Below are 22,413 nucleotides of genomic sequence, written 5' to 3'. Positions count from 1 at the left end.
GGAACATCTGGTTGGCGGAATGGCGCTTCTGGGAATTTCCTTTGTAAATCTGCTATTCTGTTGACTATCCTAGTGCTCCTGATGGCAGGGGCTCGCCAGTGAGGAGGGGCAGCTAAGGCTGGTCACTGGGGCAGCAGTGAGGAGGGCGGGGCCCCTTTCAGTGAGCAGGGCCCAGATGCTAGTAAGTCAAAGCGTGTGAGTCTGCACCCCACCACAGGGGCTGGCACTCAGAGTAAAGGGACCACCTTAGTTTCTCCCTGCTTTGTCTTTCGTCCAAAGACAGGAGTTTTGCATCTCTTAATAACTGTCCGCCTCACTAAACATAAGTTCCATGAGGCTGATGCTTTGATTGGTTAACCCTGTGCCCTGGGTGCATAGAAAAATGTCTGATACGTAGTAATAATAGTCCTTAACGTTTGTGAGTGTTTACTAGCTGCATGGCATTTTTTTTTTTTTTTAAGAGGGACTAATCCTTTTAAACTTCAAAGGAAATGCTACCCTTCAAAACTTGGGTAGCATTTTTGTCCCCATTTTATAGGTGAGCAAACAGAGGCATAAAGAGATGAAAAAACTTTCTCAAGGAGGTGGCAGAACTGGGAATCCCAAGTAGTCTGGCCCTAGAACCTGTGCTCAGAGAGGAAAGACTATTTGTTGAATGAAGCAATGATCTTGCACCAAATCACACGGGGGAACTGGGGTCAAGAGCCCCGTTCCCTCCCTCACACTCACACAATAGCAGCAGGACTGAGTGCTCTCACCTTTGTGGTGTGTGGGCTTCCAGGAGGGAAGGCCTGCCTCCCACCCCCACAAGCTGGCAGGGACACCAAAGGTGGGCTCTATTCAGAACCATCCAAGTGCAAGGTCACAGTCTTCCCTCTGTGAACCAACACCTTGCCAGGCTCCAGGCACCTTCGCCACCTCTGGTGGGGTGGCAATCAGGGAGTAAGCCTCAGGGCACAGACAGGTCTCTCTTGCTGCCCTCTGAGCAATGGTCCTCACTGGGTGCCTGAGAGGTCAGCCAGACCCCCTCAGCCCTCAGCCCTCCCCACTTGCTCAATCTAGAAAACTGTTCAAAATTCTGAGGCTCAGGTTGCCTGGCTCTTCCTTGTTCTTACCAAATCTATTGATGAGAACACAAACCTATGCTCTGACTCAGGGCTTCATCTTTTTGAAACTCAAAAAGCCAAACTCAGGAAAATCGAAACCGTATTTGAAACTTGGCAGTCTTGGCCTTGGAATTCATCATTTCCAGCATTTAAAACTCAAAAGTCTAAACTTTTCAAAATAAAAAGTCTTAGCTTTGAAACTCTTGGCATTTGAAACCAAAAACTCTAGGTTTTTAAAACTCAAAGATTTTTTCTTCCCCCTATGTTTCTCTTTATCATTCTTTTTCTGAAACAATGGAAGATGAGAGAGAGGAAAGGACTGCGGATGTAGTGGCTGTGTGTGTTGGTGTGTGTGTTTACATGTGTAGAGAGGAACATCAGTAAATACTTATGGGTGAAGAATTAACCAAACCCTTTCTCCTTCTCTTAAGAACAGAGTTAACCTTGGATTAACTTACTATCTGTCAACCCTAGAAACTGGAGAAAGGTGGCATGTTGGCTGTGTTGCCAGGCAACACTGCATATGTTAAAAATGACTCTTGATTTGTACATTGCATGTGGACTGGAAAGACCATGAATGAATTATAAATGCCTGATTGAGAGCCAAAACATTGAGCTTCCCCATGTACAAAGAGTCATAACTTCCTTATAGGCTCCCTGGAAGCTTTGCACATGGAGCTGTTGTTAAAAAGACATTGACTCCTAAGGTATGAATGATTCTTTGAGCCCACACTTCTTGCCCAATTCAGATTCATTTCTTGGACCTAAGTTGTCACCTGAGCTCCTGAGCTGTGGTGGGAATTTCCAGGGATGGGAAAGGCCTGGTGCTGCCCTCAGGCAGGCTGGTTCTTGGACTGTGTCCTGAGTGACAAGTGTGTCCTATGGTCAGGTATAGATTTCTTTATCTAGTTGAACCCAAAGACCCTGCTAGTGGCCTTCCCCCACTAGCTCACATCCTTGTTTCAGTTCCAGCTAGGAAGGCACTTGGAACATACAGCTTAGCTGGAGAACTGTCTAAAAGGAGGGGAAGGCAATGCCCACGTCATGCCCAGGACTTCTGCATATTGTATAAGAGTTCATCGCACAACACCCTTTTCAGGTGAGGATAACCACCCCCATTTTATAGATGAGGAGACTGAGGCTCCCCATGGTAAACTGACTTGTCAAAGGTTATGCAGAAAGCTGATGGCAGAGCTGATAAGAGGAAGACATCAAGTACTGACAAGGATGGGTTCAAGCACTGGCTCTGTTGAGTATGAGCTTGCAGACCTTGTGGACCAACCTCAATCTCTTGCTCAGAGTAAATGGATATAATCATATTACTATACAGAAAAGCTGTAAGGCTTAGGATAGTCCAATTTCAGTTGCTGGGCTCAGTGAAAGAGAATTCTAAATCTTCCCCCATCTCCCTACTCTCTCTGCTGCCAGTCCACCCCAGGGGCTCTACTATCTGACAATGGTCTCTAGTTACCATTGGGCATATGGCAGATGTCCCCAGTTCTGCATGGCACAGCATTTCTGTGGCACAGATTATCCCAGGGCATAGCTAGGACAGAGGTTTTGTTGATAGCCAAATGTCGTTCAAAATGAAGAGCCCGATTGCCAGCATTCCAGAATTGCCTCTGGCAAATGTGAGTTAACATAGCTGTTGTTAAAGCAGTTGGAATGAGTCCATTCATTCAATAAATATTTGATGAACACCTACCAGGTGTGGGGCTTTGTGAGTACCATATCTGTGAGCACACATAATCCTTGCCCTTCGAGTTTCAGTCCAGCTAGGGAGACAGACATTCATCATGTAACTGCTCAAATTAATATATAGTTTTTAAAAGCCAGCAAATGTTACAAAGGCAAATTGCAGGGTTCACTGAAAACTTATAGCAGGAAGTCTGTTGTAAACAGCTAGTGTTCATGCCCACCCAGCCTCATGCTCGCATTTTCTCAATTTGCCTTTGGGGACCCACTTTTCCCTTCCACCAATACATGTGATTCATGTGGGGATGAGTTTAGGGTAGGCATATGACCCTCACCAATCAGAACATTCCACTCCCTGACCACTTCCATGGTTGGTCATAGATATACATGTGACTCAAACCTGGCCAATGAGATTCAACTCTGGGACTTTCATAGCGACATTTGGGAAAAGGAAGTTTTCTTTCTTTGCTGGGGTTTCTAAATTGGAGAATCAAAAATTGGGTTTTCCATGGGGACACTGGAGGAGAACCTGCCTAAACCCAGAGTTCTATAAAGGAAGGCTGAGAGATTTATCATCAGGTAGTTTCCTGGCGATGTCATGGAGACCCTGGATCCAGCTATACCTGAAGCTGTTAGCCCTGGGTTTTTCTGTTATCTGAACCAATAGTCACCCTTTGAGGCTTCAGTTAATTTAAGTCAGTTTAAGTTTGTTTTTCTACCACTTGCAATTGAGAGCTTGGCCTAATATAGGACCAATGGGTGTTGGAAGGCTTCCTTGAGTAGTGACATTCATGCTGAGTGTTGAAGGACAAATAAGAGTGAACTAGGTAAAGAGGCCAATCTGAAGTCAGGAGCTTTGGCTTGAAAACCTTGAGAACTCAGGAAAGGGGAGCGGCCTTCATCCTATGTAGGCAAAAAAAGGACAAATAAGGGGAGATCATCATGAGGAAAAGGCGAGTCACAAATAACCCTTAAGTTATTTGTTGTCTTTCACCTCAGTAAACACGGAAACACTCATCTCTATTCATTATTGCTAAGACCTACGTTATAACGCGCTCCCTTTGCAGATAGAGAGGTCCTCTTCCCAGCAATGGCCATTCCCACAGGACAAGGCTCAGGCCTGCTTTCAAAAGCACTTCTGCTTCTGGCTTTGGAGGCAGAAAAAAATTTTTTTAAGGGAGGAGGCAATTAAAACAGAAAAAGTAATGACAAACTGAAAATGAGGTCTATTTTTAAATGCAAATAATTGTTTCTTTAACATTTTATAACTTATAATTTTATGTTTCTAACTTTCTTAAATTTCAATGTTTTATTTTTTTCATTATGAAAGTAATATAACCACATTTTGGGATGTGTAGAAGAGAAAAAAAAATAAGCCTTTATAATTCCCTCATTTCAACACAACCAAAGTTAGTTTCAGGTATTTGTCTTCTGTCCTTTTGTTTGGCTAATTCCTTGCAGTGCACAGCCCAGCACGTCCATAGCCCTGTGCCATAGCCACAGGGACTTGTTAAAATGCAGATTTTGGATTAGCAGGCCTGGGGCAGGGTCTTGGATTCTGCCTTACCAATAAGCCTGTGGGTGCTCCCACTGCCACCTCAGACCACGCACTGAGTCATGCAGAGTTGAGGTCAGCTGCAGGCTGTGTGGCCTCAGTCAACCCACTCAGCATTTGTGCCCCAGTCCATGAGTTCCGGTACTCTGGAGTCTTCTCTTGACCCCCAGACTAGATTAAAGAGCCAGACACTTGGAGGTACTCAAGGCGCCAATGTCTAAGTGTTGCTAAAATCCATGTATTTGCAAAGCTTCTAAGATAGGGGTGATATTCTTGAGTCTACTCCAGTGAGAGGCTCCAAAGAGCATGGCCCCATAACTGCAGAGCTCTGCTTATTGAGGCGGGGGTTTCCAAGCTTGGGGCCAGGGTAGAATTGCTCAGGGTGGGGAGCAGAGGTTGAAGCTGCCACCCACATCTTCCTCTCCCCTTCCTCTTACAACACGTGCCCCTCTGCCACATGAATGCTGAACACCTATTTCCTTAATCTTGGCTGCTGAAGTGGGAGATGGTTAGCTTGTCCAGGGTATCTCAGACCTCAGCCTTGACCTGTGTTCATTGGGTGTGATCCCAGATGAAATCTTAGCATATCTTTTTTTTGGTCTTTTATTAAGGCTATGGCATATGGTGGTTTCCAGGCTAGGGTTGAATCGGAGCTGCAGCTGCTGGCCTATGCCATAGCCACTGCAATACCAGATCCGAGCTGTGTCTACAACATACACCACAGCTCACAGCAACACCGGATACTTAACCCACTGAGTGAGGCCAGGGATCGAACCCACATCCTCATGGATACTAGTCGGGTTCTTAACCTACTGATCCACAATGGGAACTCCAAAATCTTAGCATATTAAGCCCTTAAGATACCTGCTTTTGAAGTTCCCGTTATGGCTCAGCGGGTTAAGAACCCCACATAGTATCTGTAAGGATGTTGGTTTGATCCCTGGCCTTGCTCATTGGGCTAAGGATCTGGCACTGCCACAAGCTGCAGCACAGCTTGCAGATCTGGCTCAGATCCAGTGTTGCTGTGGCTGTGGCATAGTCTGGCAGATGCAGCTAGGATTTGACTCCTAGCTTGGAACTTCCATATGCCACAGGTGTGACCCTAGAAGGAAAAAAGATATCTGCTTGTGAGATGGGCACTTTCTATGAGATATTCTTAAGTCTCTAGTGAGGCCGGATGCACCCTCCCTTCTGCTTACTACACATAGGCACCTTCCCTCTGGCCTCCCAAAGAGGAGCCTGGCATTCAGCTGTTCACATCTGGCCCCTTCTAATGTCCCTGCCTCATCTTCTTATGTCCCATACTCCAGCCAGACTGAAGGACTCTCTGGTCCCACCTCCATGCCTTTGCCATGTTACTTCCTCTGCCTCAAATGCCCTTCCCTACCTTGATCATTGAAGAACAAACTTCTATTCATCCCTCAAAACCTAGAGCAGAAGTCTCCTTCTTCACACAGTGGCTGACCTCTTGCCCTGTGCCTTCCTTGTGTCTTGCACATAAAACGAGGCATGACTCTTGGTAGCAAATGCTTAAGAAAAAAAGGTTTATCTTTCATTTACCTAATGGAAATATCCAGGTGGTGGAACTGCTTCAAACACAGCTGAAACAAAGGGTTAAACTGAGCCACTGAGACAGCTCTTCTTCTAGATTGGCCCTGCTTTCCTTTGGGTAGACTTCTCTCTAGGGCAGCCTTTGGAACCCCCTCCAAGCTCAGCTTTACCCCAGCCTGAAATTCAGCCCAAGGCTTCCCTCCCCCAGCAGCCCTGCAAAAGTCCCAGAACTGAGCCTCATTAGTATGGCTTGGGTCACTTGTCAATCCTTGAACCAATCACTGTGGCCAGGGATCGACAGCTCTGATGGGCCCAGCCTGAGTCACATGACACCTCTGGAGTCCAGGGACTAGAATGGGGAGGGGCAGCTTCTGGAGAGAAATCAAGGTCCTGGAACTTGAGGCCAAGTGGTGGGGTGGGGAACCCAATAGCCAAAACCTGTAAGTGCCTACCGCAGATGCCTCTTAGAGCACTTTTCACATTGTACAGTTATTTGTGTATATGTCTCTCCTCCAGCTGGTAGGGAACAAGGGTCCTTCTCATTTATAATTCCAGAACATCATTCCAGCCCAAGGGAAGAGGAGCTTAATAACTGGGCATTAAATTGTACTTTTTAGGCATTTCATTTAGGCTATGTGACCTACATAGCAAGTAAATCAGAATAGAGTCTGACAAAAATTTTTGTGACATGTATATTAAGGTAATGCTTCCTGACATTTAAAAAATCATAAATTGAGTATTTTCTCAGCGTCTGTGTCCATGCTGGGTGAGTCATGTGTATCTCTCATGAAATCCTCACAACTCTTGGGAAAGGAGACTCCCCCCTTCACAGGTGAGGATGCTGAGGCCCAGATGCCTTAAGTAGCTTATCAAGGTAACACAGCTGGCCAGGGGCATTGCTGGGAGTTAATCCCTGGCAGACTGACTTTCTAGGACTTGCTGGCAGTTTGCTGAAGGGGTTTTAATTCAGGGGGGAAAGAGTGAAGGACCTTGGGATCACCTTTGGGGCTTACTGCAAATACTCGTCTTAGTTTGGGTTCCCTCAGAGGTAGACCCTGAGTGAAGGATTCAAGTGCATTTACCTTAGGAGGAGACCCAGGGTGGGACAGAGAGGGGAAGGCAGCCAGGGAGGAGTGCTTCAGATGTGGGCACTGCTGAGGGCAACTGGAGCAGAAAGCTGTGGAGATGAGCTGAGGGTCAGCTCAGAGCAGTCCCACCTGAGGGGTGAGGGAGCTGGCGTGCTCACTCCCTGGCTCTCTGCAGCCATTGGCTGGGGCTGCTCCCAGGGGCCGGGGCTTTGCCAGCATGTCCAGAAGCCAGAAAAAGGCCTCAGGCACCACCAGACGGACAGACCAGGGCCTCTCAGAGGATGCTGACAGAGGCTACTCTGGCCCTTATCGTCCTAAGCTTGGGACCACTCTGTAGAATCACAGATGGAAATATCTGAAATTGGGGCCATTCCAGACCCTGAGTGGTGGTGTGGCTCAGGCTCCTGCCTCATGCCCAGACCATGAGGAGTCCCTAGGGGGAGGTGGCCAACACACAGTGGGTGCCCCTGCAGTATTATTGAACAATTAATGATTTCTCTTTGCCTCCAAGAAAGTACAGGACTGGAATTGCCTGGGTATCATGCAGCCAACATGAGGTGGAGGATCCGGTGAGAAAGCAGCCCTCTGGACAGTGCTAGGTGAGAACAGGGACTCTCTCTGCAATAAATACTCACTGGACGAGTGATTGGATAGTCTGAGATGTTGTCCTGGGTGCCAAACTCACAACTAATGTAGGGGGAGTTCTCCTTGCAGCTCTGCGGGTTGGAAACCTAATGTAGTCTCCATGAGGATGTAGATTCAATCCTTAGCCTTGTTCAGTGGGTTAAGGATCCAGCATTCCTGGAAGCTCTGACATAGTTTGCAGATGCAGCTCGGGTCCGGTGTTTCTGTGGCTGTTGTGTAGGCTAGCAGCTATGGCTCGAAGTCGACCCTAGCCCTGGGAACTTCCATATGCCACAGGAGTGCCCATAAAAAGAAAAAAAAAAAAAAAAAAAAAAGACTAATGTGGAGGCACCCAGAACCTGAGGGCCTGCCTCTGAGGGAGGGCAATGCTACACTGTGGATCGTGCCCCCTGGGGTTGTGGGGCCACCCTGGCTTCATGCCTGCCTGTCCTGGGGTCAGGACCTGAGGCGGGGGTTGTCGAGTCAGCATGGTAGTTTGTGGGACCTTTTACCACCAGGGAGCAGCAATTTGTCCCATCCTCACATTCACATGGGGCCTCACACATTCAGACTGACATTCCAAGGGGGTCACATTCTATGTGAATCCGAGTCAGTGCTTTCAACAATATTAACAAAGTCCCATTTTCAATGCAAAACTGGAAATAATATAATTATCACCTCCCTTCACACACATGCACATACACCCACCAGTGAGTGGAAGGAAATTCAAGTGACAAGCAGTTTCAAAGTGCACAGCCCTCGACAATTGTTTGTTGTACGGCACTGCTGCCGCACAGTGCCATCACTTGGGCCATAAACAAGTGGCCTCTGTCCTGTCCTTGTGGGTCTTGAATTATGAGAGTTTCAAATTATGCATGGTCTTTGGGAACATATTCCTTGTTGTGTTCTGGGTTGTGTTATTAAAGGTGTTCATTCTTTCATTTGAATCATTTAAAATATATTTCTTTGCAGGAGTTCCCATTGTGGTGCAAAGGAAAGGATGCAGGTGGGTGTTGGTTACCAGGACTGGCAGCCCACAGAACCACAAGGAGTCAGGGAGGAGCCATTCTCCAGAATAAAAAAGAAAGAGAAGCTGAGCAGACACCAATGATACGGGTCCAGCACCTCACCACAGAGCCTAGATGAAGCTTCAGAATCCTTCTTAACACTGTGACCTAACAGAGTCGGCACCCAAGGCAAAGTCTATTTGCTGTTTAGATCAAGGCTACAGGGAGGTACATGGTGCAGAAAAGAGGTGATTTGATTGGAAACTAGCTCCACCTGGGTTTGAATCTGAGTTGTCAGCCAGTAGGCAAGATGCTTCACTTTTCTTACCTGGTAAGCAAGGGGAACAACCTGACCACAAAGGTGCTTAGGGCAGGTGAGATCATCCCTGTGAAATTTATCACAATCCCTGGCAGAGAGTAAAGAGTAAACATTCAATAAGTGCCAGCTCTTATCTGAGTGTGGGTTCCCCTGAGGCAGACTCTGAGACTTAAGATTTCCTTGTGAGTAGTTTACTCGGGAGGTAATCCAGGTTGTGATAAAGGAACCTGGGAGCAAGTGAGACAGGGAAGAGAAGGGGGTTGTGGGCAACGGGACCGATGCTGCTGGAGACTCCTGAGAGATGATTTAGATGCACTCGAGTTGTACCCACTCCAGGGCCAAGAGGGCTGGGGTATTGATGTACTTACTAGCTGCCGTTAGAGGGCTGCTTCTCAGCATCAACTCCCAGATGTTTACAACCTGCCTGGTGCCTGAGCTGACCTTACTCCTATGGCCAGAGAAGCACCTGCAGGCACAGTCACAAGTGTTTGTAGTAAGAAGGCACACACTGGAGGGCGGGGCAAAGTGGGCTGCAAAAGTTATCTTTAGTATCTCTAAGCTGTAGAGCCCTTGTACACGCAAGGGATGATTTTAAAAAAGCATTTTTTTTTCAGCCACATCTGTAGCAGGCAGAAGTTCCTGGGCCAGGGATCACACCCGCGCCACAGCGGTGACCCAAGCCACAACAGTGACGATGCTGAGTCCTTAACCTCCTAGGCCACAAGGGAACTCCAAAAGCATCTTTTATAGGGGAGCTGCAATTATGTTGAATGGTCCCCACACTCTCCACAGATCCTGAGATCCTATTATCCCCCTGTGTTCTTGACCTTAGCTTTCATGCCATGAACAATTTTTTCCCCTGGGACCTGAATATGTCATTCCTCATCTCTGTTCTGGAAACCACCTCAGCTCCAGGGGGAACTGACATCTTTGGGTAAGCTGGAGGCCAGCTCACTTACTCCCACTGAAGCAAACCTAGGGGCAGGCTGACTTCCTGGAGCATCCATGGCTGGGTCCTCATGGATATAACCCATGCATAATGAGGCATTGTAGGAGTTCCCATGGTGGCTCAGTGGTTAATGAATGTGACTAGGAACCATGAGGTTGCAGGTTCGATCCCTGGCCTTGCTCAGTGGGTTAAGGATCCAGTGTTGCCATGAGCTGTGGTATAGGTTGCAGACATGGCTCGGATCCTGTGTTGCTATCGCTCTGGTGTAGGCCAACGGCTACAGCTCCGATTCAACCCCTAGCCTGGGAACTTCCATATGCCGCGGGAGCAGCCCAAGAAAAGGCAAAAAGACAAAAAAAAAAGAAAAAAAAAAGAGGCATTGTACAAAAAATAAGGTTGTTCTAAAATTCCTTATACTATTTTTTTTTGTCATTTTTTAAGGCCACACCCAAGACATACAGAAGTTCCCAGGCTGGGGGTCAAATTCTGATCCACAATCACAGAAACACTGGATCCTTAACTCACTGAGCGGGGCCAGGGATCGAACCCACGTCCTTATGGATACAAGCTGGGTTTGTTACCACTGAGCCACGATAGGAACTCCAAATTCCTTGTACTCTTAACTGAGCTATTCATCCCTGGGCCACTCCCTTCTAACCAACTTCCTTCACATGGATGAGTGAACAATTTGTGTACAAGTGTTTATGTGAACATGTTTTCAGTTTTCTAGAGTATAGATCTAGGGCAGGAATTGCTTGGTCATATGGTAACTATATTTAACGGTTTGAGGAACTGCTTTCCAAAGTAGCTGTGCCATTTTACATTCCCAACAGCCATGTATTAAGGCTCCATTTTCTCTACAACCTTTCCTATGCATTTTTTTTTTTTTTGGCTGAACCCTCAGCATGTGGAAGTTCCTAGCCAAGGATCAAACCCACGCCACAGCAGTGACACTGTCAGATCCTTAACCTGCTGAGCCACCAGGGAACTCCTGCAGTTTTTTTTCCATTGAAAAAAATTTTTTTGAATTCCCATCATGGCTCAGTGGTTAATGAATCCAACTAGAAACCATGAGTTGAAGGTTTGCTCCCTGGCCTTGCTCAGTGGGTTAATGATCCAGTGTTGCCGTGAGCTGTGGTGTAGGTCACAGACTTGGCTCGGATCCTGCGTTGCTGTGGCTCTGGCATAGGCCGGTGGCTACAGTTCCAATTGGACCCCTAGCCTGGGACCCTCCATATGCCACAGGAGCAGCCCTAGAAAAGGCAAAAAGACAAAAAAAAAAAAAAAAAAAAAAAAAAAAATTCTAGCCATCCTACTGGGTGAGAAATGGTGCCTCACTGTGGTTTTGATTTATGTTTCCCTGATGACTAATGATGTTGGGCATCTTTACACAGCATTAGTTCTGATTACCACACAACATGCAGGAACATTCCCAGTCCTGGGCTTGGGCCATTAGCATTTACCAGACTCGGGCTTCAGGACTCCTTGGCTATAAGCAGGCACCCTCAGTCTGCTCTTGGACTGAGCCCTGCCATAACTTCTTGGCAGCATCCGATCACTTGGTTAAGTCATTGCTGGCATGAGTCAAGATTCTCCTGGTTGAGGGAGTTCCTGTGTGGCTCAGCAGTAACAAACCCTACTAGTGGGTTTGATCCCTGGCCTCACTCAGTGAGTTAAGGATCTGGTGTTGCCATGAACTGTGGTGAAGGTCACAGATGAGGCTCGGATCCTGTGTTGCTGTGGCTGTGGTGTAGGCCGGCAGCTGCAGCTCCGATTCGACCCCTAGTCTGGGAACTTCATATGCTGTGGGTGAGGCCCTAAAAAGACCAAAAAGAAAAAACAAAGATTCTCCTGGTTGAAAGTGTTAGAAACCCAACTGACAATGGCTTGAGCACAAAGAGGGATATATAGACTCACATACCTAAATAAATCTCGGGGCCATGATAGCTTCAGGCATGCCTGAATCTAGGTGCCCAACAGATGTCATCTGGAAGCTTTCTCTTGCTCTTATTCTGAGCTCTCCTTTCCTCTAGGTCAGCTTTATTCTGTGAGAGGCCCTCCCCTATTGGTGGCAAGATGACTTTGGGCAGCCACAGTCTTATCTCTTTGTTGTTAGCAATATCAGCGGAAAGAGAGCTTGTCTTTCCCAATCCTTTCACCTAAGGTCCCAGGCTTGTCTCTCACTGGACTAATCTGGGTCATGTGCCCATCCTTATATCACTGACCAAGGCCATGATTGAACTTGCTGAGTGGCTGGGCCTGGGTCACTCACATCTTCATCTTTAGAACTAGATTGGGGTCAGCACTTCCCACATTGTGTAGCCTGGAGCCAGGGGAGTGGTGGCTCCCCACAATAAACTGAGATACCATCTCCAGAGGGGAGATTGGATACAGGACCGACAGAGACCTCAGGTGTCCACTGGACCCCTAGAGCTGGCTACCAGGGGCCTGGCCCTCTTCCTAATGGTTTAGGAAGACACCACCTTCTGGGACACCTGCCCACAGCGGTGAGCTAGACCCAAGGCTGTGAACACACCCAGATAAGGACAGGGAGAGTGAAGAATGGGTCTCCTTAATGGTGCAGGGGAAGAATAAATAGAAGCCTTGTAAAATTAGCTCTGGCTTGTTGTGCAGAATTGGTCGTGAGAAATACACAGGCTTCCACGTTGATGACTTCCATCAAGAGAAGCCCAATTCCTTTGTGATAAAGCACTTCTCATGCTGCTGAGTCCCCCTAGAGCTCCTAAGAGTAGGGGTTTGATTTTGTTCTTCGTTTCCTTTAAATTACCAGGAAGTCTTTGTTTTTTTTTTTGTTTTTTTGTTTTTGTTTTTTTTTTTTCACCTTTAGGTGGCAGGAAGCAGCGTTCCATCTGAAAACATCCCCATCACCCTGCTTCCCTCCCCCAGTGGGGGCAGGAGCTGACTCACTCGCTGGGCTCTACTGGGCTCCTTCGGTCCTGATGGGGCTGTGTGCATAGGAATGTGCATGCGCACCCACACCTCCAAAACACAACCCCATGCGGTCTCCACGATGCACCATCCCTGAAGGGGGTGTATCTCCCATGCCTGGAGCTGGGACCAAAGCCGTTCTCCAAAGGCTTGTTAATTCTTAGACAGTCGGGTGTGAATATCGTTCTGACGTTTATAGCGCAGTCTTCTCCACACTGCTGTCTCTCCCACGCAGAGCCACGCACCTGCCGGAGAGAAGGCAAGCATCCCACAGCAGATGTTTTGGGCCCTGGGAATGCTTAAATATGTACTCTATCAAAGGCGCTGTTACCCAAACACAGGACCCGAGGAGGGGGAGATGAAGGGAGGGGCACTCTGGCATCCCCAAGCCTTCTTTTGGAGACGAGCATGGATGGCCAGATAAATCTCAGCCTTGGATGAAAACAAAAGGCTAGTTTAGGAAAGATGTTAGAATTTATATTAAACACACACACACACAGTGCAACACGTGGCTATGGAGTCAGAGAAACCTAATTTGGCTCTCAAATCTCCCATCTCTAGCTGGGTGACCTTGGGTTGGTTGCTTAGCCTCTCTGAACCTCCTCACTCTGTAAAATGGGGATCTCAGAGGTAACTGCTTAGGGTTGTGGTCAGGTTAGATTAGTGATTCATAAGCCAGACCAGTGTTGGATATTATTTTCTTTAATTGGGCTTCTAAGTCAAGGTGGCTTGTCAGGCAACTCTATCCTGATACTAGAAATAATTCAATTTCTAGCTGCCCTTGATCTCAGCTTCCAGCTTCCAATTCTGGCATACCTAAAAGTTGGGTCCACAGGTCGTCTATCCTGTAGGTCCAACCTCTTCCCATTTGCTAGGTATCTCTGGGTTTGAAGGGGAAATGTATGATGTTCAGTGCTTTTCTGGTCGCAAGTGGCAAAAAACAGGAACTTCTGGTTTGTATAACTAGAAAGTTCATGGGTATGTCTGACTGCCAAGGAGGTTAGACAGAGGGGCACAAATGTCACCTGGAGCCGGTTTTACTCCATCTCCCCACTTTCTCCAAGTTATCTCCGTTCTCAGACCTGCTTTCCCTCATCATCACAAGATGGCTGCCAGCAGCATTGGGTCCACACCCAGCGGAGGAAAGGGAAGTCTCTGTCATGGCATCCTCAGCAAATCTTGAGGCTTATGCTGACCAAGCAGGCTGAAGTGACCTTAAACCAGGACTGGTGGCCTGAGAAGGTACCTCACTCATTGGCTGGGACTTGGGTCACGTGCCGACCCTGGGTGGGAGGCCTCACCTCTCCAAACAAAACTCAGGCTTCTTGCTGGCAGAAGAGGCTGGAATGCTGGCAGGACCTATTGCTGCCATCACCTATGTGGATCACCTTCAGGCTGAGATCCAGGGGACCCAGCCTGTAGCCTTCCCTGTGGTGCCCTCCTCTGACCACTGGCGTGTGTTACAGTAAGTGCTGGAAAGATGGAACTCCTGCCTGCTCAGGTGTTGTGAGCATTCAGTGAGCTGAGTTCATCATGAAGAGGCAATGCTTTATGCCACCAAACCCATTTCTACATCCTGAATGCAAGAGGAGATTGCATGTTCCCCCACCTCCCTGCAGGTAGGTGGGGCCACAGGATTGATTTCTGGCCCCTGGACCGGGGTGAAGGGGTCGGGGGGAATGGTAGGCCTACTCAGGTCCAGGCCTTGTCCTCTCTTTTCCCCATATGTCATGTGGAAACAGAGGGCTCCCAAGTGGTGGAGCCCCAATTCCTCAGTCCCTGTGTGGAGGAGGGCCCCAGAGATCACCAGCCTTAAATTTTGTGATGGCAACAAGTAAACCACAGGTGCGTTGGGTCATTGGTTCCCAAGGAGGGTGGGGGTGTTTGGTGATATCTTAAGATGTTAGATTTTCATGACGTGGGGTGGGGTGGGGTGGGGGAGATGCTGCTGGCTTCTAGTGGGAATAAGTCAGGGATGCTGCTGCACATACCATCATCCCAGACCAGCCTGAATGGGCCCCTACAACAGTTACTCAGCCCCTATGTCAACAGCACTGAGGTTAAGAAATCCTGCTCTGAAATATGGGCATGAGAGTTCCTGTTGTGGCTCAGCGGGTTATGAACTTGACTAATATCCATGAGGTTGCAGGTTCAATCCCTGGCCTCACTCAGTGAGTTAAAGATCTGATGTTGCTGTGGCTGTGGCATAGGCTGGCAGCTGCAGCTCCCATTCCACCTCTAGCCTGGGAACTTCCATATGCTGCAGGTGTGGCTTTAAAAGGAAAATATAGGCATCTTGAAAGAAGGGACTTGTTGATTTTCTTAAAACCCTCCATCACACCCGGGAAAAATTCCAGACTCCTTATCTTGGTCTGCAAGGCCCTGCAGGACCTGGGCCCTCCCACCCCTCTGACCTTACAGCTTCCTTCTCCCCTCCTCATTTTACTCCAGTTTCTCTTGCCTTCCCTCTGATCCTGTTTCAGACCCCACAGCCTTCATCCTTGCTCTCCCTTTTTCCTTAAATACTTTTCTTCCTGCTCTTCCAGTTTAAATGTCACCTGCCCAGAGACAGCTTGCTGGTCACACAGTCCATATCCCATCCCCACAACCACCTCACACCTCTGTCCTCAAACTACATAGCTGTCATTCTTCCATGGCCATGACTGTGATTTACCACCAGGTCATGTGCTGGTTACCTTGAGAGGGAGGGATCTGTCTTCCTCCTGAAATGCGAGGACATGGGGACAAGCTCTGTGACCATTTTGCTTATTTCTGTCTCACCAGCACCTAGCAGAACAGCTGCATGTGCGCAAGGTCAAAAATAACTTTTGAATGAATGCATAAAAGAATCATGGGTGGAAAGAGTGGAGTCTCTGTAGTCAGTATCCCTGAATGGAATTCTGATTCCAAGGCCACCTGTGCGTCACCTTTACTCTCCAAGGGGATGAAAGTCCCCTTATCTGTGAAATGGGGGTAAGATACCCCCAGCCCCAGGATACTATGCAGAGGAAAGGGAATGTGTTAGCAGAGCACAGCACAGGCCCCTTTTAGCCATGTGTTGACCATAGATGCTTGAATAAAAGGAGGACAGTTCCCCTGTGTGCTGTTGTTTTGAGGGTGAACTCCTGAGGAGGAGGGAGATGGAGTTGGGATGCAAGAAAGGCACCTTCGATGAAGAGTGGAGAACGTGTATAGGTGATCGGAGCCCTGGTTACCCAGGGAGCCTCTGCATCTCCCTCTCTTGACAATCCTTTCCCTCCTCCATCCTCCAAGACCATGATCCCAGCTCCCTCCTGCCCAAATCATGGTCCCAGGCTGATGCCTGGCCTCCCTGCCACCTGTCCCTCAGCTGCAGGATCCAGGAAGGATGCAGCCATTGTTAGGATCCCTGTTATGAGAGTCACAGTCCACCCCTACTCTGTCTCTATCTGTGTCCATCTAGACCATGCAGGAAATGAAAGTGGGTAGCAGAGCGTCTGCAATAAATAGCTCAGACCCCAGGCGTGAGTGTCTGCAAAAAGGAATGTGACCTGGGGCCTCTTTCTTTCAAGTATAGCCTCATATCAGATTGAGGGCCACAAAGGAACTTGGATTGTTTCTACCTCTGGATGTGTGAAGAGTGAGGACCACAGGCAGGTCCCAGAGAAGGCGGCAGACTAGGGGAGAGGTGGATGCAGGAGCTCCATCTGCTAGGAGAGGCAGAAGGGCTCCCCCATGGCCTCTGGGGGCCACCTAACCTCCCTGATTCCCTCGTCTATAAAATGGAGATGATGGCAGGCCCTGCCAGCTTAGTTTACTGTGAAAGTTAAGTGGGTTAAAGTACGTAAGGCACCACTTGAGGGTGGGCTGACCCAGGTGACTTGCTTCCAAAGAACAGGCATGCAGAGGAGTTATAGGTAACTTTCTAATGGAGACCTGGCAAATCCTGCCCCAAACCAGGTGACCAAGGTTAATGTCACCGATGACACCTTGATCATGGACTTCTAGCTTCCAGAACTGCAAGATAATAATTTCCATTGTCTTATGTCACCCAGATAACACAGGACCAAAAGCAGGGATCAGGGTACAAGGGCAAATGTCTTTGGCTTCTCCAGCTTCCATTTCTCTGCTTTCTGCCTCTTCATGGCCTTTAAGGCCCTCCCTTGCTGAATGCAGATTCAGCTGCTCATCACTCAGGAATTCAATACTGAGAGCCAAGTGTTGGGTAAAAGGAAAGACAGCTTTGCTGTGGAAACTGGAAATCCTGGGGAGAAGGTGGACTCATGACCCAAAGAACCAACTCCCCACTCCTCCCGGAGGGAGGGGCTGTGTGCTGAAGAGAGGGTTGTGGGGTGCAGGATCAGCTTGTGGACATTCTTCTGATTGGCTGGTTGTGAGGTAATCAGGAGTCAACATCATCAACCTGGTTCCAATGGGTCTGGGGTCTACATGCTTGTGGGCAGCATACAGTTAACTTCTTCCACCTGGTGGGGGTTTCAGTATCTGCAAAACTGCTCAAAGCATATGGCTCAGAATATTACCTACAGCCCGTAAGGAGGAACTAAAGGTCCTTGACTGTTTAATGGCTAGACTATTGTTATCTTGTCTTGTTTGACTGTCTGCCTTTGTTTCTGCCTTTTCTTCTCTTATTACATTTATTCTTTGGAACTCAGGGAAGGCCTAGAAGGCTACAATTTTTCTCCAAACAAGAGGTAGGCAGAGGACCATGGGGGGTGGGTGGGGCTGGTTTCTGTCCTGGGAGGGCCTCATAGCATCCTGCTATGACACTCTGAGGGTTACCCACCATGGCCTTGCCAGGCCCCTGACTTGCCCTCTGTGCCCCACCCTTGGAGACCTCACTGGGCTTCAGGCTCCCTCCTTCGCTCCCAGCTGCCTTTGTATATGCAGTGGGATTGGGTGGGGTTGAACATAGTAAAGTATCTTCTCTTTCTCATAATAAGCTGCTGGGCTGAAGTTGGGAGGCAGCACTTGGGCCCTATTTTTTGATAGTTTTGTTAAGGCTGTAGAGATCTGAGCACTTCTTGATTTTAATGATGACTTCAAGCACAAATCTCCCAGGCAGCAGAAAAACCCTCATGCACCATCCACTTACTCCAGATTTGCAAGCTGAGGGGGGTGGGCTTTCCAGGGCACCAGATGATCTTTGTGCAGTGCCAGCTTGCCCCATCAGGCCTCCCAGCATTCACTTGGTTGCTCCTTCTGCCTGCAATGACCTAAGGACTGCTGAAATATCCTGTTGCCAGCTACTATCAGAAATTTCTGGAGTTCCCATCATGGCGCAGCAGAAACGAATCCGACTAGGAACCATGAAGTTGTGGGTTTGATCCCTGGCCTCACTCAGTGGGCATTGCCATGAGCTGTGGTGCAGGTCACAGACTTGGCTCGGATCCCACATTACCGTGGCTGTGGTGTAGGCCAGCAGCAACAGCTCTGATTAGATCCCTACCCTGGGAACGTCCACATGCTGCGGGTATGGCCCTAAAAAGACAAAAGACAAACAAACAAACAAACAAATTCCCCTTCTTAGTAGAAGTGAATAGATGAATAAATACATAAATAAATGCAACGCCAAGTATAGTCTTGGATCCACAGAGGGAGGACCTGGAATTAGGCTGCTTGGGTTCAAATCCTGGGACCAAGACTAATTGTGTGACCCCAGACAAGTTACTTAACTTCTCTGTGTCTCCGTTTCATCTGAGAAGACTTTATCATCTGCAAAATAAAATAATAATAGCACCTATCCCTGAGGTTGTTGTAGGGATTCAGCGAGAAAATGCCAACAGCAGATTTGTGCCTGATGCTAACAAAGATTAGCTCTGTCATCCAGGGCACGAGTTTCAATATCTTTGTGCTTCATCCTATGCTCTTACTTAGAACTTAATTTCTTTAGATCCAACCGAATCTTTTTCACACAACTAATTTATCTACTGCTGAGTAATTTGTTATCAGAGATGGTGTGTTGCAGACAGAACAAAGGTTAAGATGCTGTGAGCTGGACACATCTGGAAGACACACATTTCCAGTATGAGGAAACAGGATACTGTGTGGAGAGAAATCATTTATGGGTCAAAAGGAGCCTGGGCTGAATTAAACCTCTTGACTTCACTACCAATTAAAACATTACAATAGCAGCACAAGTTACATATAGCCTGCAACCTTGTCACAGTGAGCCTTCATGCTGGAAACTGACTGCAAGTCCCCCTTTAAAAGTAAGAACATGCCTGGGTGGCCATGCTCACAGGGAAATAATTGCTGTGTTTCCAAAGGCCGCCTCTCTCTCCTTTTATTTAAGGTACCTGGTGGATTTAACAGGCAATTAAAATCCAATAGTAGAAGGAAAGGAAGAAGGTAATCACTCTCCCACCCAGCCTCACCCCCTTGGGACCCAACAAGGGTGGAGGGATGAGCTGGAGCTCAAAGCTCTGCAAAATATGCAGTGTCACAACACAGACTGTCGTTAGGCCTGCTCTATGCAGGCGAGAAAACTGGCGCTGAGGGGAACTTCTATACCCGCAGGAGATGCGTGCACAGCACTTCTCAGCTTGCAAGCCATTTCCACACTCCTTATCTCAAACATTCAGGCATCCAATTGGGTGCGAACACATAGGCTCCGCAGACTCCGAGGTTCTCAGTGTAACTAGAGGGCTGCAGCTGAGCCCAGCCTAGTCTTGGAGGAAATCCTAGAGTCCTGCCCTCCCCCTTCTTCCTGGACAAACCCAGGTCCATATGCGAGACATAGTGGCCTGAGATCTGGCTTAGAAGATGACATCCCAAAAGGAGAGCATGGTCTGATGAAATCAGAAGGGCGGTGGCCTCAATTTTTGAACTTGGCAGAGGAAGGCAATTCCAGATAGGGCCAGAAATTTGGGAAGCATAAAAGGAAGGAGGATTTGAGGAACAGAATTACATGAGAAATGGCTGGTGTGCCAGGAGGGTGTTCAATCCAAGATGAAGCTTTCTGTACTTCTGAAGAACTGGATGTGTGCAAAGGCTGGGGAATTCAGGAGACTCCCTGGTTTATTCCTGGTTATTTATTTATGTTTATTTATTTATTTAGTTAGTTAGTTATTTTGCTTTTCAGGGCCGTACCCGAGGCATATGGAAGTTCCCAGGCTAGGGGTCAAATCAGAGCTATAGCCACCTTTTTATGCCACAGCCATAACAACTCAGGACCCAAGCCACATCTATGACCTACATCACAGCTCATGGCAATGCTGGATCCTTTACCCACTGAGCAAGGCCAAGGATTGAACCTCCATTGTCATGCATACTAGTCAGATTCATTTCCACTGAGCCACAAGGGAACTCCCTATTTCTGGAATTTAAATGGCTTGGGAGGTCATTTAAATCAGCTGTCCGCCACTCTCATGTAAAATTCTGATGAGGGTAATGTGCAGACTTGCCTGATGACATGGGGATGATAGCAGGGACAGTGAACAGGCATTATATAGAGAAAGCTAAACTCTCAAGGTCTTCTGGGGCATCCATAAACAACTATAAGTTCTTTCTAGCAGTCCAAGGTCAGAATATTGGCCTCACTATCAGTGGCCAGTTAGGTAAGGAAACTGAAGTTCAGGTTTCCAATCTATCTGTGGCTTTTCCTTCTGCCCTCTTCCTCCATCTTCCTTCTCCCCTAACTCCCTTACCCTATCTCCCCTCCCCCTACCCCATCTCCCCTCTCCCTCCCCTATCTCCCTCCCCCTCCTCCTCCCCCTCCCCTCCCTCTCTCTTCCTCTTCTTTTTCTTCTTCTTTCTCCTCTTCTTCTTCTCCTTCTCCTTTCGGCTGCACCAATGGCATGTGGAAGTTCCCAGGTCAGGGATCAAGCCTGCATAACAGCAGTGACCTGAGCTGCTGCAGTGACAATGCCAGGTCCTTAACCTGTTGTGCCACAAGGGAACTCCCTTTCCCCTCTTTCTTTTATATAAATCCTCTTATAGTTTTTTTTTTAAAGATGAAGGCGCCCCTCTTCACAAGTAAACAGCATGCAATAAAATAATTTGGAACTATTTTTTGACGGTAGGCACCATTACTTGCTAGCTGTCAATGCCCTTTGGCATGTCACTTAACCTCTTGAGCCTTGTTTTTCTTGTTTTTCTCCTTAGTAAAATGGGTTAATAGCTCCCACTTCTGGGATTCTTCCAACGATTAAACAAGATGATCCATGAAAACAGTTACACATAAATGCTACTGCTTCAGTCATTATCATTGGTAACAGTTTCCTATTGTTGCCACAAAATTAGTGGTTTAAAGCAACACAAATGTATTCTCTTAAGGCTCTGGAGGTGGGAAACCTGAAATGAGCCCTGCAAAGCCACAATCTAGATGCAGGGGCCCTGCATTGGAGGCTCTGGAGGAGGGTCCATTTCCTTGTCTTTTCCAGCTTCTAGAGGCTGCCTACATGCCTCCACAGTGGCACCATCCTCCTTCTTCCAAGCTCACAGTGTAGCATCTGCTCTTTCACTGATTCTGACCTTTCTGCTTCCCTCTTACAAAGACCCTTGTGATTACATTGGACCTACCTAGATGACCTCACTCTCTCAAAATCCTTAATCACATCTGCAAATCCCTTTTGCCATAGAAGAAAACATAGTTTCAGGGGTGTGCTGGGTGGTGTCATTACCCTGTCTACCACATCATTAATATTTTTACCGACTAGCTCACTTCATCTAATCCTCATTGAACTCCATGAAGTAAGTACTATTTTATTCCCTTTTGGAAATAAAAATATGTGTTTCTATGAGACACATAGAAAGTAACTTTCCAAGGTCATACAGCCAGTAAGTGGTGAAGGAGGGATTCCAACCGAGGGGGTTGACTCCTGGAGTTAACATTCCTAGGAGCTGAAATATGTAAAGTGACACACAGCACTATATCAATGTTAGCTAGTATTATTGTTATTTCCACTAAAATTAATAATCCTTATCTTATAGGACTCTTGTGAGAATTTAAATAAATTAACATATGAGGAGTTCCCACCGTGGCGCAGTGGTTAAGGAATCCGACTAAGAACCATGAGGTTGCGGGTTCGGTCCCTGCCCTTGCTCAGTGGGTTGACGATTCGGCGTTGCCGTGAGCTGTGGTGTAGGTCGCAGATGCGGCTCGGATCCCGCGTTGCTGTGGCTCTGGCGTAGGCGGGTGGCTACAGCTCCCATTCGACCCCTAGCCTGGGAACCTCCATATGCCGCGGGAGCGGCCCAAAAAAACAGCAGAAAGACAAAAAATAATAATAATAATAATAATAACATATGAGAAGCACCAGACAGTACCTGGCATATAGCAGATCTTCAAATGGCATTTAGATCTTTGCGATCCTGGTAACCCATCTCTTTTTTTCAGTGGGAAAACATTCATTTTAGTTCACTACGCCCTTCCCAAGATGGCGCCATTGCCACACCCAATCCTCCCCATTCAAGATGGAGCCAATTGCTCCGCAAAGCCGTATGTAGACCTCCTCAAGATGGCGCCAACACTAGCCTTTTTACCTCCCGCCCTCTTCAAGATGGCCTTAGGAGTTAGCTTCATCTCTGTGAGCTCTCAGACCTTCTCAAGATGGTCACGGACGCAATACT

Source organism: Sus scrofa, chromosome 13 (assembly GCF_000003025.6).
Source record: "Sus scrofa isolate TJ Tabasco breed Duroc chromosome 13, Sscrofa11.1, whole genome shotgun sequence".
Classification (NCBI taxonomy): Eukaryota; Metazoa; Chordata; class Mammalia; order Artiodactyla; family Suidae; genus Sus; species Sus scrofa.
This window is presented reverse-complemented; position numbering follows the sequence as displayed.